At 39.3% G+C, this 17,541-nt stretch overlaps 1 long non-coding RNA gene across 1 annotated transcript; it reads left to right on the top strand.

Annotated features, from left to right (window-relative positions):
* The first annotated feature begins 347 nt into the window (after positions 1-347).
* Positions 348-16,220, top strand: LOC130593823 (uncharacterized). The gene is made up of 3 exons (XR_008970884.1): positions 348-412; positions 12,206-12,275; positions 16,158-16,220. It is a non-coding gene; the product is annotated as an uncharacterized LOC130593823 (long non-coding RNA).
* The last annotated feature ends 1,321 nt before the right edge of the window (positions 16,221-17,541 follow it).

The following is a 17,541-nucleotide window of genomic DNA, read 5'->3' as shown; positions in this document are numbered from 1 at the left end:
CCACTGTGCTTGCTGGAATGTGTGGCTTGAGTTAGTAAAACCAGTATCTGCAATTTGTGTAGTCCGAGGCTCAGAACACAGGATCCACCAGTTCAAGCTACTGGTCGACCATGGTCATTATCACATTTCTGGCAGTAACTGCTAGCAGATGCTTCAGAAACAGAAAAGGCAAACAACATACTGCATCTGGCCAAACAGGAAGTAGCACCCAATAGGAAGGAAAATTATTTTCTGACATTTGTTTTGATCAATGTGTGCCTTGAAACAAACAATGCAATTTTCTTGTGTTTAAGAATAGTGTCTTCTGTGTTTTTGCAGAGGAGCTTGATATATTTCCCTGGAAGATAAATAATAATAATGCTCTTCAGATAATCAGAAAGAGAAATAACTCAGAAATGGAGCATGAGATATGGTGAGTTCCTTAAAATTCACTTCAATGAATGGTGAGAATTCAGTGGGGAAAAAAGATGTATTTTGTATTTAAAAAATAATGATGCGTGTTTTTTTCTTTTTTTATGGGAAAAAAATCAAAGACTTTTTAATTTGTCACTGTAATTTTTGATCGGGGTTGAGTTTCATCATATGTTGCCATGTGATGTTTCACAAACATAACCATAAGTACCAGGCAAGCATATGATTGCTTCTATTGACCTGCATGTCATAGTGCATGAATGGCTGCTCTGTTTGCAATAGGTCTTCAGATCAGGCTTGGATGCATTACCTAATTGACTGTCTGCATGTGCCCTTCTCTTTGGGCCTGCTGTACTTCTTGTACTCTCTCTTTCCTTCCCCAGTCCATAACCATTCCTCAGATCTTCATTTAAGACGGAATGAACATGAAGCTGCTCTTTGTCTGATTAACCAAACTGTCTGGGTTTCTTGGCTGGCTTCTTGTTATGTAGCAGTTTTGATTAGACCTTATGCATTTGGGGAACTACATATACAGTATGTCCTCTGTGGGGCAAATGAGCAACATTTTTGACTGCAGTTTAATCGGTGGGTCCAAGGAATCGGGACTGAAGGTTTGCCTTATTGAACTGACTTTGAAAATATATAACTCTTCTTCTAGACTAGTTTTCACATGCTCAAAAGTACAGGCTTCCACATCATCATCACTCAAGTACCTTAGTCTCAGTAAGGCAGGACCACTTGGAAGGTTACAGGATATAATTAATCCATCATGTTTAGTCCTCTTTCACTGAATTTGCTTCCTTGGTATTTTTCTCATGCTGTTACAGCCTGTCTACCTGCTATAGTTTGTCCAACCTTGTCCTTTACTCAGGCCTGTAAAGAGCAGGCATGTGATAACAACTTTCAGCCCCCTTATGGACCTGGGTTTGATCAGACGGAATGACCTGGGGCAGAGAGGTTCTTCAGCTTTTCATTGTATGTAAAGTCATGATTTCAGTGGCGAAACATGTCTTTAGGGACAGAAAAACAATAGAGAATGTGAAGGCATTTTTAGATAGAAAAGGGTCTTCATGATCCCTTCACTGGTAAAATTAAATATCTTTTTACTCATGGCTTAATGCGTAAATAAAAGTATAGAAGGGTAATACCTTCAATTTGATCAGAATCTCCTAAAATATTGGACTTGCTTATGTTGTTCTAAATAGAATTTACATATAAATCATATAAACCTGATGCTACTTATGTTCTTAGGCTATACAGATGCAATAGTATTGCTGCCTATATGCAATGCAACACTAGGATACATCTGTTGATAAATCAGAGGCAGAGATAGCTCTGTTGGTAAAGACGAGGCTTCAGTAGGTCCTTAGGGAGCTTTGCATTGTGTAGGAATCCCCATGTACACAATGACTGTAGATATTCTTTATGCCAACATCCCTGAGAGTCCCCTAACTTAACCATCCCCCCTAAGATGTTCTTCACTGTGAAGAAAGGCACTAAACTATAAAAGTTATTTTGTAATTCAAGCTGTTTGTAGGTGGAATTGAGAAACTGGCAATGGATAATACAGTCCAATTTTGGCATTTTTTCTTAAACAAATTATATATCTGAAATAGCTGTCAGTACTCTGCCAGCTCTGTATAGAGGAGATGTTGTATCAACACAAAAAACCACCATATACTGTTATGATAAGACTGAGCAGGTAGAAACTTGTTTTAGTGAGCCTAATTCACCCACACAGTCAAGATGCTTTCCTCTCAGAGAGAAAATTTCATCATTTTTGCCACTATAGTATTATAAGCATTATGCAATGAAAGCAATTAAAAGCAAGGCTTGCTCATGTTAAACTCCTAGATCCTATGAAGAAAGTGACAAAACTTCCATGAAGACTGAATGCCTCAGGATTTTTCTCTGAGTTTTTACTCAAGCAGAATTGTCTTTGAAGCTCAATATTTGCCAGAGGATAGACTTAGTGTGATTCAAAGGTTGTTCCTGGACTACGAAGGTTGCTACCCCAAGTGTGTAGTTTTCTGCAGCTCTCCTGTGACTGTTTTGCGCATATGGATGAAATACAGCTCTTAGAATACACGTCTGTACACTTCTTACTTACCTAAGAACCCTATGGGTCAGGAGTTAAACGCCATACAAACTATAGCTATAAATAGAGCGGAAAGTGTCCTTAAGAGAAATGTTCTTTTCCCTCCCTTATTCCCAACTGAGTCTAGGATTTGTGGTTTGGAGTTTGTTGGAGCTTTTTCCTGTCTTGGCTTCTTTTTTTTTTTTTTTTTAACCTGAATAGATGATAGTTTTCTTGATTGGAGTGGAAGGGAACAGCCATTTTGCTCCCTTGACCCTGTTCTGTGCTGATTTCCACTTGGTGTGCTCACACTGATTTCACTGAAATGGTATGAACAGTCCAGCACCTAGCCTCCATTTACAGGGATACTTCTCTGTGGATCAGCTCCAATGTAACTTGATGTCGGTAGGACAGGGAGCTTGGCTCATAAGCACACATCTGTTTCCCTGTGATATCCCCTGCCCCCACCACTCAGTTTGCTCTATTCATAAAAGCCTGGCTTATGAATTTGCCTGTTAAAAGTATGGTCTGCTTTTCCAATGCACTGGTTTTACTTTCTGATTCATATAGAAAATATGTTGTGACAGTGCAATATGTACTCAAGGTTATTCTTACTGGTAGTAAAAAGCAGATTATCTCTGGAAACATATGGAGTCCTGCGCATATACATGTCTCCTGCCAAACTGGAGGAAGCAAGTGGAAACAAATGCCAGCAGCACTGCAGGAAAGGAGTAACTGCAAGTTTTTCCTAAACCAGGCACAGCAAGAAAGAATACTGTTGGGCCAAAGCAGAGAAAAGTTGGAAGGAAAGAAAAAAAATCTTAATACAGTGTATGCTTTGTCATATGTTGTATCCTGCCTCAGTTACAACTCCATTATACACTAAAAGATTCAAGAATGTATAGCATGGAGGAGCCTACATCACAACCAAAAATGATGAATGAGGAAAATGGGAAAAGATTCAAAGTGTCAAGCTTAGTTTAAGGAATATAGGTGTAAATTAAAACTCCAGCCTAGCAAACATATCCAGCCTACCATGTAACCTGTCCCTGGTTTCACCAGCTGCCCAGGTGGGGGAAGATGCCTTGTGTGGAATGGCATTGCACGGACCCTCCATAGCTCTTTCTAGGAATTTTTTCTGGGATGAATACAATTTGTGATCCTTTCTGGTTTGTAGCTAAAAGATGAGATGACGAATTATCTTCAGGGCAGTGGAGAAGGGTTGCTGGTTACACAGAAAATTTAGTTGTTTTGAGAATCATAAGAGAAAAGAAAAAATGCTGGTGCCTAGAGTCTAGGTTACACAGTAAAAAGAAAGAAACAGGAGTTTGATGAGTGATCACTTTGCTTCCAGAGAAGGTATTAAAGATCCTCTTTTTGAAACTGTGGAGGGAACATGACCATCCTGCAGCTGGGATGCTACCAAATGAACATAAAGAAACACATGTGCTGTACAAGAGAGGTACTGAAGTGAGAGTCTGTGAGTCTCTCCTGATGCTTTTAACACTTTCCCAAATTGCAGATGTGTATGAGCCAGCGGTGTTTATATTTCCTTTGTTATCATTAAGTGAGACCAAGCAAGTCCTGGAGTATGCGGAGTTATTTGCAAGGATGAGCCAGAATTTATCTAAGGGATGCACGAAAGGTCATTTCTATCACTGCAACAGATGGCTGTTTGGGTACTCATACCTGGACCTGGTATTCCTACAGATTTTTTAGGTTGCTCTATCAGGACTGTTTCCTGCCTGAGTCAAAGTCCATAGCAGCACACTGCTGTGTTCTTTTTCAATGGACTCGGAATGGGTCCTTTTATGTCTGCATGCCCTTTGCAAGAGCACACAAGGTGCTGTGAGTACCACGGTGAGTGCCAGGGCTGTAACTTCCATGCCTGTGTAGGTTTTGTAATGGAACTTGAGGGAACCCTTGCAAACTCTCAAGTCAGTGGCCCCAAGGCAAGCTTCCCCGCTGAGCCTTTGTTTGAAATGGGGCCAGTACTACTCTGCTATCTCCTGGGACACAGGGACACATCCATTAAAGTGTGTGTGGTGTTCTGCTTCTGAGACATGGGAAACAACAGAGAAGTTAATAAATAAACACAATTAAAAACCAAATCAGGTCTCTCATGAATGCATTGTCTTCTCTCTTTGCTCAAATTCTTTGCATTCCGAAATCATATTGGAAAATGGGAGGCAAATGCACAATAAATGCTGTGAGCTGCTTTTTGGGCCATGCTGTTTCCATTTCTATGGCTATTTGAAAAGTGCATGAATGCAAAGCACTTTTAAACACTCTAAAAATCAATTCAGAAGAAACAATAGAAGAACATTTATTCTCCTTTTATTCAGTGTTAGTATTGCTGAGTTTTGCCTGGCCAGATGTTGCAGAGTTTCAAATCTGTTCAACCATAGCTGTTAACAAAACCGTCCTTCTTTCACCAAAATCAAAAAAATGTACACATTCATTTTATAAGACATTTTTTGTTGTTGTTTTTGTTTTTTTGGTTTTTGTTTTTTAATAATGAAATGAAGATGCGATTTATCCATTACTAGTGCCAATACTCTTTGTGATCTCCGGGAGTAACAGTCGCAAGGCTTTGTGTGCATGCTGCTTGCTTGGTATTTACACAACTATTTGTAATTGTGGATGCCCAGTTTTAACTCGGTGATACTGTTCCTGCAATTTAGCTTTGTTTTTTTTTTTCTTTTTTTTTAAAAGAGCACATGTTCAAGATAAGTAACGATTTTTCAGATAGAGGCTGGAAAAGCTTAAATCTTTCCTCTCTGTGTGGTAGTTTCCCTTTTCTTTCTTTTTCTGGACAGAACTGACAAGCAGGCATTGTCCCTCCAGTGAGCTCTGCAGTATTACTTTGACCCTAACCCATCAATCTGCCTCAATTGGATAATGATCTGTAATCACTTTCTTTCAGGGGAGTCTATAAATTTGCCAAGGCCCCATTCTTCTCTGAAGGCCTCCTTATGTTCACTTCCATTTGTGCAAATGCTCTCTCTTTTACAGCACTAAATAGCCATGCACATGGCCCTTTCTGTTCAGAGGCACCAGGCTGTTCACTGTTGATTTTCCATGGCTCTGCTCTATAAAAGGAGGCAAAGCTCTACATGCCAGGACTCAGCAGGGTGCAAGACGAAGCCACACCACTTCAAGAGCAGCCGCTTTTCTCATTAAGACTGACCCATCATTAGGCTGCTTTGTGTTAGCCCTTGTAATCGATGAGAGTACTGTGTAGTGTGAAAAAGCTAATAAAGATGAGCATGAGGTGGTAGAGAAGGGGTCGGGGTTGGGAGGGGGGTGTGTGTGTCAGAAAAGACACTAACCCCTGTTATCATGGAAGCCCTCCTTCCCCACAGCTTAGCCACATCAGTGAGGGGCAAAGCTCAGGATAGCTGGCAGGGTGCAAACTCCTCTCAGTCATTTCTTTGATTATCTTGCACTTAATTCCCCAGGCATCCTTGTGCTGTCCTTTTTATTGGACCTAAGAAATAGAACAAGCATGAAAGAAAGTTCATATCCTCCTTCCTTAGCCGACTTCTTCTTCTGACTAAAGATCAAAGGCTGGATGGAGAGCATCTAACTGAACTTGTGTACAGCACCTGAGAAAGTCCACACGTGTGTGTGTAGCACTGAAAGTTGTTTTTTTTTTCATATTGTCATGAGAGTTTTTAAGGTACTGAGAACATCACTGAAAACATCTAAGAAGTTGAAAGATATTAAATTTACTAATATGCCTGGGGAAGCACCAGCTGTATGCTTGCTCTGTGACATGTTGAATACATTCTGCAAGCACTGTAGGGAATAGAGAGAATGACCAAGAAAATAAGTAAGCTTTAACAAATGTGCAGCGTTGAGAGAGCATTGGCCATGACAAAGATGATATTCTCTCTGTCTGTACCGCGGAGACAACCACACATCTCTAGAAGTGCTGTGCATATGGACATCACACAAGACAATGTGCTGTACTGAAATTAAAGGATCCTCTTGCTTGGGGGAGGAGGAATGGTGCCTGTAACATTGTGTACACTGGTGAGAAAACATATGTAGAGTGAGGTTACAAAGGAATAGTGTCAGATGTTGTACAAATGTGGGAGAGTTCAGTAAGAGACAATTTCTCTCTTCTGAACAGGTGGCCTGCAGAGCTCATACCACTCTTCAGAGCAGTGCTGTCCATGCCTTCACACATACTCTGTTTTGCTTTGTGTGTCTCCATGGACAGAAAACACAGTCAACACCTCATCTTCTCTCCACTGCACCCCTCCCCACTTCTCCCAAGGGCAAAGAAGCAGAGAGAGGGCAAAGTGTGTCACTCATCCCTATAGCCTGAGAGCACATTTGTGGCTGACTTTGTGTGAGAAGTGTAATGGAAAGGTGACCACTTGCATTCTCGCTCATAGCTGTCACTCAAATGAGTCTGTGGTGAATGGTCAGAGTTTTTAATATTAACTTCAGCTTTTATCTTCTCAGACATATGCAGAATTACATAGACAAGATCTTAAGCTTGTGAATTAATGTTTGCATGTCAAAAGCTAAGTCCTGTTCATCATAGTTCTCAAAATAGTAGGGAGCTGTTGAAAGCTTCTTATGCGCCTAATCAGCACATTGCTGATATTATTGAATGCCACAGCAATTTTTTGTTTATAACTTCATCTTGTTTAGAGAGTTGAAGCCTCTCAATTCCACTAAACACCTTCATCTCAACCCTCATGCACCATTTAATCCTTTACGTCAGCTGAGTACTACAAATATAGTATCTGTGCCAACACCAGAATTTTAGAATTGCTGTGAATAGGCTGTGTCCAAGTGTGGCAGTATCCTCTGAGTTGAGAAATGTTTGGGAATTGTGGATTTTGTTTGCTGAGGCTTCTTTTCTTTCATTCTTTGACAGAAGCACATTCTAAGAGAACTGCATAACAGGTACTCCAAAACAAAAGCTGCAGTATCTTCTGCTTGCATTCTGCATTAGCTGTGCCATTCAATGTGTTTCACATGGCATTTTGTGTTGCTGTCAAAGAGAAGCCACACATATTTACTTGATTTGAAACATAGATGCCTGGCAAGTTATGGGCAATCTGGATGAATATTTGTTGTCATTTGCCTTATTTTCATTCTAGTCAATATTCCAAATGATAACCACCTCAAAGGTAACTTGTTTCCATTGCATTAAAAATTCCATTGGAAGGTTGCTTTTTATTGTAGCTTGTTAAGTGCTTAATTGATACATATATATCATATATAATAAATATATAAATATAAATAAATATAATAAAAAGAATCATACCCACCCCCTCACCCCCCCGCTCCCTCTCAGGAGCTGAAGTTAGCTACAGAGGAGCCAGATCTGTTGCCATTTACAAGTTCTTCTGTAGTGATCTAGCAATTCATCAGTGTCAATGACACATGGGAACTCTCATGTTTGTAAAAGCCTGCAAGGGATCCATGTCCTACATTTCAACAAAAATCACAAAATCACATTTCAAGGTGGTCAAAGTTAGAGAAACATCAGGCACATAATTGTTAGCCCTTTTCTGAAGTGAAGGGTAAAACATAGAGAAACATGTAGAAGCAAGAAGTTAGCAGCTGCAACAGAAAGGTGAATCCTCCTTTGAAGTACCTAGAAAATTGGAAATGAAGCATATTGTCACTATGCCAGAATTATTTGTCTACTGCAGGAGGAGAAGTGGTATGAGAACCTAAACAGGCAAATACATTGATACATGCATGTCACAGAAATCACAGTGGAGCAGTCATTGAGGGGCTGATGAAGATCTTATGTGATTCATTGCTGTATCTATCTTCACTGGCCTATATCATGGTGGGGATTTTTCCCCACCCACTCTCTACATGTTCCTACCTGATTGTTTGTGTTCTTGTCAGTAGTTGCAATGGGCTTGCAATGATAAGCTTGAGTCTGCCACATACTTCACCACAAATTCCTTGCCACCACGCATTGTGTTTTATGGGCAATTGCCTCAGTCTCCCACCAGTTAAGATGTGACAGCATGAGAGCGAACACACATAGTTAGTGTATTTTCATTTTAGAGCTACTAAGATTTTGGAATACTACAGTAGGTGGTCTTATATCTATATATGGCAAAGTTGTAGCCTGTAGTTGTACAGCCTTTATGGTGATGTTTCATACAATTTCATTTTTTTATGGTCTTTACTTTGCAGGAGATAGTCTATATTATCTGAAGCTGATCAGGCAGCTTTGGGTTGAAAGTTCAGACACACATTGTTATAAAACTGGTTCTGTAGAGTTTGATAATTGAAGTATGTGAAGTGCTGGGGACAGCACCTGTACATATAAAGCTATTTTACTTATTTTCATGTCTTTAATACTCAGAAACATGGCAGAAAAAACCTTGGTTTTACAACTTACTGATCAAAAATACCATGTGTTAGCACAGATACACATGTTGGATTCTTTCAGGGCACAAAAATTAGAATGTACATGACATCCATTCACACTCAAAATGAGGACTGTAATGAGGAAATTCTTCCCTGTGATCCATCAGCGTGCTCTATGCATGGAGACTGTATCAGTTCCTTGACCGAAATCTTGGTTGGCAATTTGCTCATGATCTGACTGGAACACTGAATTTTTCTGATTTATCTGAAAAATTCATGCCGCAAAAGTGAAAATACTGAAAATGTGCTAAACACTCGAGTGCTAAGATATATTTTGAATGCTCAGCAATTGACTATGTTGCTACTGTATTCTGCCTAAATCAATGTCAGAGAGTTAAAATAGTAAGCATTTGCTTGCATTGTGAAAAAAACAATGTTCAGATTAACTTCATAAAGACCTGATTTGTGAGATCTTGGGTGTCCACTGATATCAGTTGCTATCTTCCTGATTTTCTTAATTCCTAATATCACATTACAAACCTGATTTCTGTTTGTAGCAGTTTGTGTTTCTGCTTTTTGCCTGTTGTTGAAGTGGGTGCATGTGTAATGTACTCTTCTTACTCACAGGATCTTTACTTAAACTGGTTGTTCTGAACAAATCTCTCCCTGAAGACATCAGGACTTATTCATATGTTTGGAAAAATGTATATTGTCTCTTCACGCTATCTAAATGTCATCTGCTGGTCATTGTTTTTCCTTTCTTTTTTTTCTTTATATTTGTTGTTATTTTAAAATAGTGCTAATTCTAATACAAATTCTCATGTTTATGATAACACATCTAATAATAGGAAAATATTAGAAACTCATGAGCAGGAAATATACTTGCATCTGGCATCATTGGTTACAAAGGATCGAAGCTATCCAGAATCTAGGGATGCTGTCTTATATTCATGCCTCAGAATAAATTACTGTAGGTGACTTTTTTCCCTCCCAAAGTTGTCTTCTCCTAGTCTAATAATCTTAGTTAATAAAATGTTCTGTTCTGAAATCTATCTAATTCCCACCAGGAGTTGCATGATTCTGTTTTCTCTTTAACTGGCTAATTATTATTATTGTAGACATTTTATTTACTCCAAAGTGGTTTGAGGATAATTGATTAGGTTGCACCATGTCATGAAAGAACAGATGGCAGGCTAGTCTGTCAGCTCATCCACAGCATATGAGAATACTAAGAAAATTAAAAGGGATGGGAAGAAAAAGGAAAAAAACAAAAAGAAAGAAAAAAGAAGGTGAATAAGAGCTGGGGAGGAATAAGCTACGCTGTGCTTGCAATACAAAAAAACTTCTTGTAGTGGGTGGTCCTTTGGGAAGGTAATTGGAGATCTGCAATATGTCCACTACAATCAACAAAAGGGTACAATACTTCTCTGCAGGGAATTGGATAGGGAAGAACTTGTTTAAATAAAATTGCAGGGTTGTCAGAATGTTAAACTAATTCTTTAATGTTCTGTGCATTGTCTGGGGAATTTTGGCTTTGCATCATTTGCTGTACTGGAGTTCTGAAAAAATAATTTAATAGAAGTGTTTTGGATTGTGTTAACATGTACGTTAGCTTTGAAAACCCTGACTGTGTTTAATGACAACTAAAAACACTATTAGACAAGATGCACTCTCCCATGTTCTCTCTGCATCCCCTCCCAGATTTTCCATTCTTCTTCACTTAGTAGAATTGTTTATCTCAATACAAAGGGAATCTACTTTGCTGTTATTCTGATTGGGTGGCACCAGCATTTCTGTGTGTGTTAATTATTTATCAGTGATGGATTACCATGGATAAAACTCTACATGGGTTAATTGCATATAGAGGAATGTAAAATCTTGGACAGATCTCACTTTAGCATTTATGTATGTATGGATGTGGCAAACGGGCAAACAGTAAGAACATGGCAAAAAGCAAAACATATGCTGTCCATCCCAGAGATCACCAAAATTATTAATCATTATATCTCCAAAAATCCCAAAAGGAAAGATCCAGAAGAAAGTAAGGGATTTCTGTACGAAGGTTAATCTTTCTAGACCTGATCCTCTGTTATGCATTAGGAAGTATTTATGCCTTTGCAAATTAACATTAAGTGCCAGCAAATCAAAAAGGCAAGACATCAGCACCATCCTTCCGATAAGATAAAAAACAGGGAGCATATAACTCCCAGTCAAGAGGCACTCTGACAAGGCCACTGCATCAGCTGGAGGGCTGAGCCCAGCACAACTAGCTTCCCCAGGTTAAGCTCATTTTCTTCCCCTCAGCATCCTATCAGTCATCAAAGGATCTGCCATGGAACTCCCACAGGCCAGCAGGGAGGAAGACTCCTCTCACTGTCCTCTTTCACTTGTCTTTAAGTAATTGTGTGTGAGGACAGGACAGAATAGCACTTTTACAGGAATTTCCTGTTAAGTAGCAATACAAGCTTAGATTTATGAGAAACCCCCTCCTGTACAATAACTCCAGTGTTTTAGGTGTTGAACAAATAAGTTTCTTGCTCCTAAAATCTTACAATCCTGGAAGGAAAGGAAGTCACAGGGATTTGTCATTAAATGCAGAAAGGTACACAATTAAACCTTTGCAATCTAAGAGCTGCTCAGCCCAAAGTCCTTCCCTCCCTCAAGTGTATAACTGTGCTTTCACTTAAGTAATTCCAGTAGAAACTACTGATTATATTTTACTTCCATGAGGTAATCTTCTCCCACTACTAACTATGAACCAGCAAAGTCCTGCTTGTGATTCTTCTGGGTGTACTGGGCTTTCCACACATCTGCAACAGCCGTCATCCCAGTGTCTGGCTTTTCTGCTGTCTGCACACCTTCCCCAGCACTGAGCAGCTCCAAAAAGATCTGTTCTCATCAACTTCACAAACTTTTGCTGTTCAGAGGAAGAAAATGACCAGAGTTTGTTTGCTACGTAGCTAGTTTAAGCTTCCCCTTTACCAAAAAGTGTCACTGAAGATCAGTTCTTAACCGGATTGAGAGTGAAGGATTAATTACACTGACCACAGATGGGCATGATGCAAAGAATATCAGTAAACTCCCCACACAGCTCTCCAAAAGTACTTTAATTATGGCCTGCATAAATTTCTACTCCAGTTTTTGGACTCCCTTAAGCAGAGACTACCAACTGTCCTAAATTGCTTGGTGGTTTGTTGAGGTAGAAAAGTATCCTCAGTGGATTAAACTCATTACTGGGAGGTTTATTAGTGAGAAGGTACTGTAAGTCCATTAATAAATGAGGAGTGAGGCAAAATCAATTATGATTTTAATATGACTGAACCACTAAGTGCTTTTTTTTAAATCTATCATTTAAAGGGAAATAAAAGAGCACGGGCAATTAAGAAGCAATGAAGTACATAGTTGGCATGGTTCTTGATAAATGCAGGTAAGTAAATACCTGAGAAAATTAAATGCACAACTGAGCAGAACACAGTAATGATGGTTCCTTCATCTTAAGAAAATTTGTGAATATACCAACTCATTCAGAGCTACTTTTAAAAGCTAAACCACTGGCCCCTGGAATAAAAAAAGAGTATGTAAAACACAGAGGGTAAACTACGGGAGAAGTTAGTGGGAGGAAAGAGAAATTGGTCATTTAGCATCTAGTAAATGTAATGTGTCTGCCCAGTAAAATGGTGGAGCTACTAGGATGGAAAATCTGAAAATCAGTAGCAAAGAAGGGTACTACAAAAGTAGCAAGTGCCTACTCCAAACTGTGCCACAGCAACTTGTGTACTGTGGCTGCTCTCAGCTGAATGACAGAAAGAGCAGATGAAGGGAAGAGGACAGAGGTAATATTTCTGGATCTTAAGAAAACATTAGGTCATATGCTTTGCAAAATTTCCTTTGGAAAACAATGCCAATTGGCAGGGATGGGAACACTGTTGCAGTAGCTGAAAAAGGCTAAATTTTTCTAAAGGAAAACTTGAGACAAATGACAACAGGTTTCTGATGTGGGAGTTTGAGTTTTTGCAGGAATTGGCATATGGCCTGGTTTTCTACAGAAACTCTTCTAACAATCTGAAAGATGGAATAGAAAATATGTGAACACAATTTGGAAATAATAATGATATTTCAACTGTAGAGTATGATGAGGGTCTGGAAATACTAAAAGTGCAAGAGGAAATGAGTAGCAGAAAGACTACTGATGCACTGAAGTGAAAGGGAGCTACAGCACTGAAACATGCAACTTGTCACTTGGCAGTGCTTATATGGCAGAGCACACTACTTTCTCTGGAGCAAGAAACAAAACAAAATGAAACAAAACTCATGACTCATGTGAACTAACAGCTGTGGTGGGAGTACAGCTCCAAGTTGACTAAGCATTGAGGGCACATGATGAGTCTATGTATGTGTAGCTGAAGGCTCGGCTAAAGACCAACTGTGACCAGATATTTCAGAAAAAAAGAAAATGAAAAAAAAACCTAATGAACAAAAACCAAGTCCCATGGGTGAGATAGAGGTGGAGAGTGGATGAAAGGATTTAAATACCACTAAGAAACGCAGATGCCCTGTTTCAGCCAGGTGTTGCTTCATTATCATATACATACAACGATTTCTTCCTGCTGGGAGTATTTGTAAGCCTGTGTTTGTCATTTTCAGCTGTCACTAAGTAAAGTTACATTGCTGCCGTATTTTTGTACCTTCCAAATGTTACATTTAATAAGAGAAGTCAGATTTTTTTTTTTTTTTAATTGTTTCAAGGCCTCTGTGGTTTTACACAGTGAAGGACTTTTTTTTTCATGGACTTTGAGTATTTTCTGTGCACTCTTTTTCAAACTATTTTTCGCTTATACAGTTCCCAGTAGTTTAAGACTGACAATATGTATTAATGGAAGCATATATGCCCAGTATCAAGCAGATAAGTATCAAGCAGATAGCTATAATTTAATTTATTCTATCTATGCCCTGGTTGGATTGCTGGGCTGGTTTTGAGAAACAAACTTGACTAAGTGAGGATTTGATCCACTACTGTCACACACCAGAGAGAAGGCTCGCATTATTTTCAGTCAACAGGGGTCAGGCTTGGAAAATTCTGCTTGACTTGAAGAATAGTAATTTATGGGTTGTTTTTTTTTTGTCTATTTCAGGAAGATCATCGTGAATAATTCTGTAAAAGGCAACATGTCTTTGATTTTTATCAGTTTTTGTAGTTTTATTAGAAGGTCTTCTTGAACTTCAGGGTAAGAGTTTACCTTTTATATCTATACTTCAAGATGAAGAAATGTGGATTGCTGACATTCTTGATTGCTTTATAAGAAAATGTGAACAGCTGTAATTAATGGGATGACATGCTATATTAATTTTCTCTACCTTAAATATTACATTTTCTTTGTCCTGGTTGAATGATTTCATTATGCTGGCTGAAATGTTTATCTTCTTACGGTAGTGTTTTGATAAATATTTAGTTTAAAAGATTACTTCCTGGAACAATTTCTACTATAAAAACTGGTGTCCTGAAAATTTGCTAAATGTATATGCAACAATTATGGCTAAACAGAATCTGTTAAAAAAAAAGTTCTGTTATTGGTTTAGTAATACAAAGGGGGAAATTCTTCTGGCTTGAATTTTGTAATCTCAGACTTTTCATATGAAAGAGCTTGCTACAGCAATCAGCTGACTGCTCTTCATGTCCATAAATACAGTCTCTATGGAAAGATGAAAAATCTGAGAGTTTTATATTGAATTTTGCCATCAACCACTTGGATTCTGAAAAGCATAAAACTGAATTAATTTCTATGGGAAGGGGTTAGTTTCTCTACATCCCAAGTTAAAGCCAGTAGCAATCTGTCCCTAAAAATCTGGAAATAAACTAATAATACATCAAAAGTAAAAAAATAAACCAAAACTGGGAAATTTCATTGAGCTTTTAAAAAGTACATTGGTGTCAACAGCCTTGGAGATAATAACTGAAAAGAATTATGTAAATTAAGCAGCAAACCTCTTGAAAGTCTGTGAGTTTGAAATATGGCTTACAGCGATGCACATCTTTTTGAAATTTCAGTACAAGCATCCATTCCAGCAAAAGATCATCAAGTATAGTTACACTGTACTTGAGAGATTATCACCCAAAGAAACAACAAAACACTGTGAAGTCACATCTCATTCTCCAGCAAAACCTCATGAATTAGGTGCCTCCATACAGCACCCAGAATTGTCCGGCCTAGGGAGTACTGGTGCTGTACCCAGCCAGCATGTTAGTAATACCTATAATGAGCCACATGTTGTCTGGCCTGTCATTAAAGACTCTAGCACACTTTCTGCAGACCTCCAGTTTGCCTTCTGGTGGTACCAATGCCTATTTCACAGCCAGTTGCTAAATGCTCTTTGCCCGTTTTCTGACATGCCATTGTATGAACAGGAGAGATTGAGGGGTCTGCTCTTTGGGAAGGGTTCTCCCAGTTTTGTCTCTGATGTCAATATAGAAGGACCTCTGGTTTTTATTTCTATCTTTTTAAGTGATGCTTGCCATTTTTAGATGTACTTTTGTGTACCATCTACCTTTTTTACTAGCATATTGGTGAAACTTCCATCTTTTTACTTCTTTCTGTTTTTAGTCACCTTTAGAGTTGACACATGATAACTTAAAAGCTTGACCACTCCCGTGGCTGTGCACTATCAGAATGATGCAAACATATGAATGCATCTAAACACCCCAAGTGAGGGGGTGATTTACCACAGACCTAAGATATCTTTTTACGTTATGCCCCCAAGATGAGTAGGTGCTGGTATCTGTGGGACAGCAGAGCTGTAAGGACCTGTGCTGATCTGCTTGCCACCTTTCTCAGAGAACCCACAGTGCAGCTGAGCAGAGGACCCAGCTGTCCTAAGTCTTCATCCACTGCCTTTACTGAAAACTGTGGTCCCTTTTGGGAATATTCAGATCTTACCTTCAGATCTTTAAGTTCAGTAGTGTGGCAAGAAAGCCACTAGATTAATTTTATCTTTCATTTACAAATGCCTACAAAACAGTTCACCATAGGAAGTCAAGCACTGTAATTTTAAACAATTGCTTGAGTGAGCTCTGTACAACTTAATCATGGGCTGGAACGAAACGTGTAGGAGTAGCGTCAGACACAGGGATGAAAATCATAGAACACCTTGCTGGCTGTAAATCAGCACTGACTTTTGGAAGTAGCAAGAGCTTGAGCTCCCACCATCCAACACACACTGACAATATGTGTCACTTTAAAGTGATCACTGGGAGCTTGTATGTGCCCTACTGTTTCTTATATTCTTCCAAGATGTTTCCATGTTATTTCCACAGAGATGTGACATTGCAGAATGGAAGAGACGTGGGGTCAAGAATCTTGCTAAGGTAAGACTGAACAAACTTCTCCTCATCCAAAGGTGCTCTTGTTTCTTTTTCAAAAGATATATAGAACTAAGTATGACAAATCTATACCCTTAAGTAAATAAACTGAAATCCCTTTAAGCCAATTAAGCTAAAATCAATTAAGCTAAAACCACTATCCTGGGGGAATAAACTGTTCATGGCTTTCCCCAAATGTACTCTGCAGAATCCAAATAAGTAGACAATTCGGGAAACTGCAAATCCCACTTCCACCTGTTGCTTCTTTGCTTGTGTTGCTTTGGCTGAGTTTGTTTTTTTGTGTTTTTTTTATATTTTTTATTTTTTTTTTTATCTTGGTTGGTTGGAATTTTTTGGGGACTGGTTTTTTTTTTTTTTGTCGTCATAATTCTTTTTTTTTTCTTACTTGAAGTACATTTGAGAGCTTGTTTGTGCTCTCAGAGTATCTGTTGACTGTTAACTAGTGTCTGTCTTATATGGAACTCTCATAGGGGACTTATATGCCATCTCTTACAAAATAATGCAGAAGCTGACATTGATGAAAGAAGTTGAAGCAGAAATCTAGAAGGGATAAGGAGGAGTGTTATAAGGTCAAGCCTGAATAAATGTCCTGATGTGTCCTCAGAAATCCCATGTACATTAGCAGGTGAGCAGAGAGACCTTTTCATCTTATTCACAAATTACGGAATCATAGAATATTTAGAGTTGGAAAGGACCTTAAGATCACCCAGTTCCAACCCCCCCTGCCATGGGCAGGGACACCTCCTAATAAACCATGTCAACAAAGATTTTATCCAACCTGGCCTTGAACGCTGCCAGGGATGGAGGATTCACAACAACCTTGGGCAACCCATTCCAGGGCCTCACCACTCTAACAGGAAAGAATTTCCTCCTTATATCGAACTTGAAATTCCCCTGTTTGAGTTTGAAGGCATCACCCTTGTCCTGTCACTACAGTCCCTAATGAAGAGTCCCTCCCCAGTATCCCCATAGGCCCCCTTCAGATACTGGAAGGCTGCTATGAGGTCTCCACGCAGCCTTCTCTTCTCCAGGCTGAACAGCCCCAACTTTCTCAGCCTGTCTTCATACGGGAGGTGCTCCAGTCCCCTGATCGCCCTCGTGGCCCTTCTCTGGACTTGTTCCAACAGTTCTGTGTCCTTTTTATGTTGAGGACACCAGAACTGCACACAGTACTCCAGGTGAGGTCTCACAAGAGCAGAGTAGAGGGGCAGGATCACCGCCTTCAACCTGCTGGTCACGCTCCTTTTGATGCAGCCCAGGATATGGTTGGCTTTCTGGGCTGCAAGCGCACACCGAAGCCAGCTCATGTTCAGTTTCT

The sequence above is a fragment of the Pezoporus wallicus genome, unplaced genomic scaffold, assembly GCF_028554395.1.
Source record: "Pezoporus wallicus isolate ANWC-B61680 ecotype Strahan unplaced genomic scaffold, APGP_CSIRO_Pwel_v1 contig_818, whole genome shotgun sequence".
In the NCBI taxonomy this organism is placed as follows: domain Eukaryota; kingdom Metazoa; phylum Chordata; class Aves; order Psittaciformes; family Psittacidae; genus Pezoporus; species Pezoporus wallicus.
The sequence above is the reverse complement of the archived record's forward strand: the minus strand, read 5'-3'. Positions and strand labels throughout refer to the sequence as shown.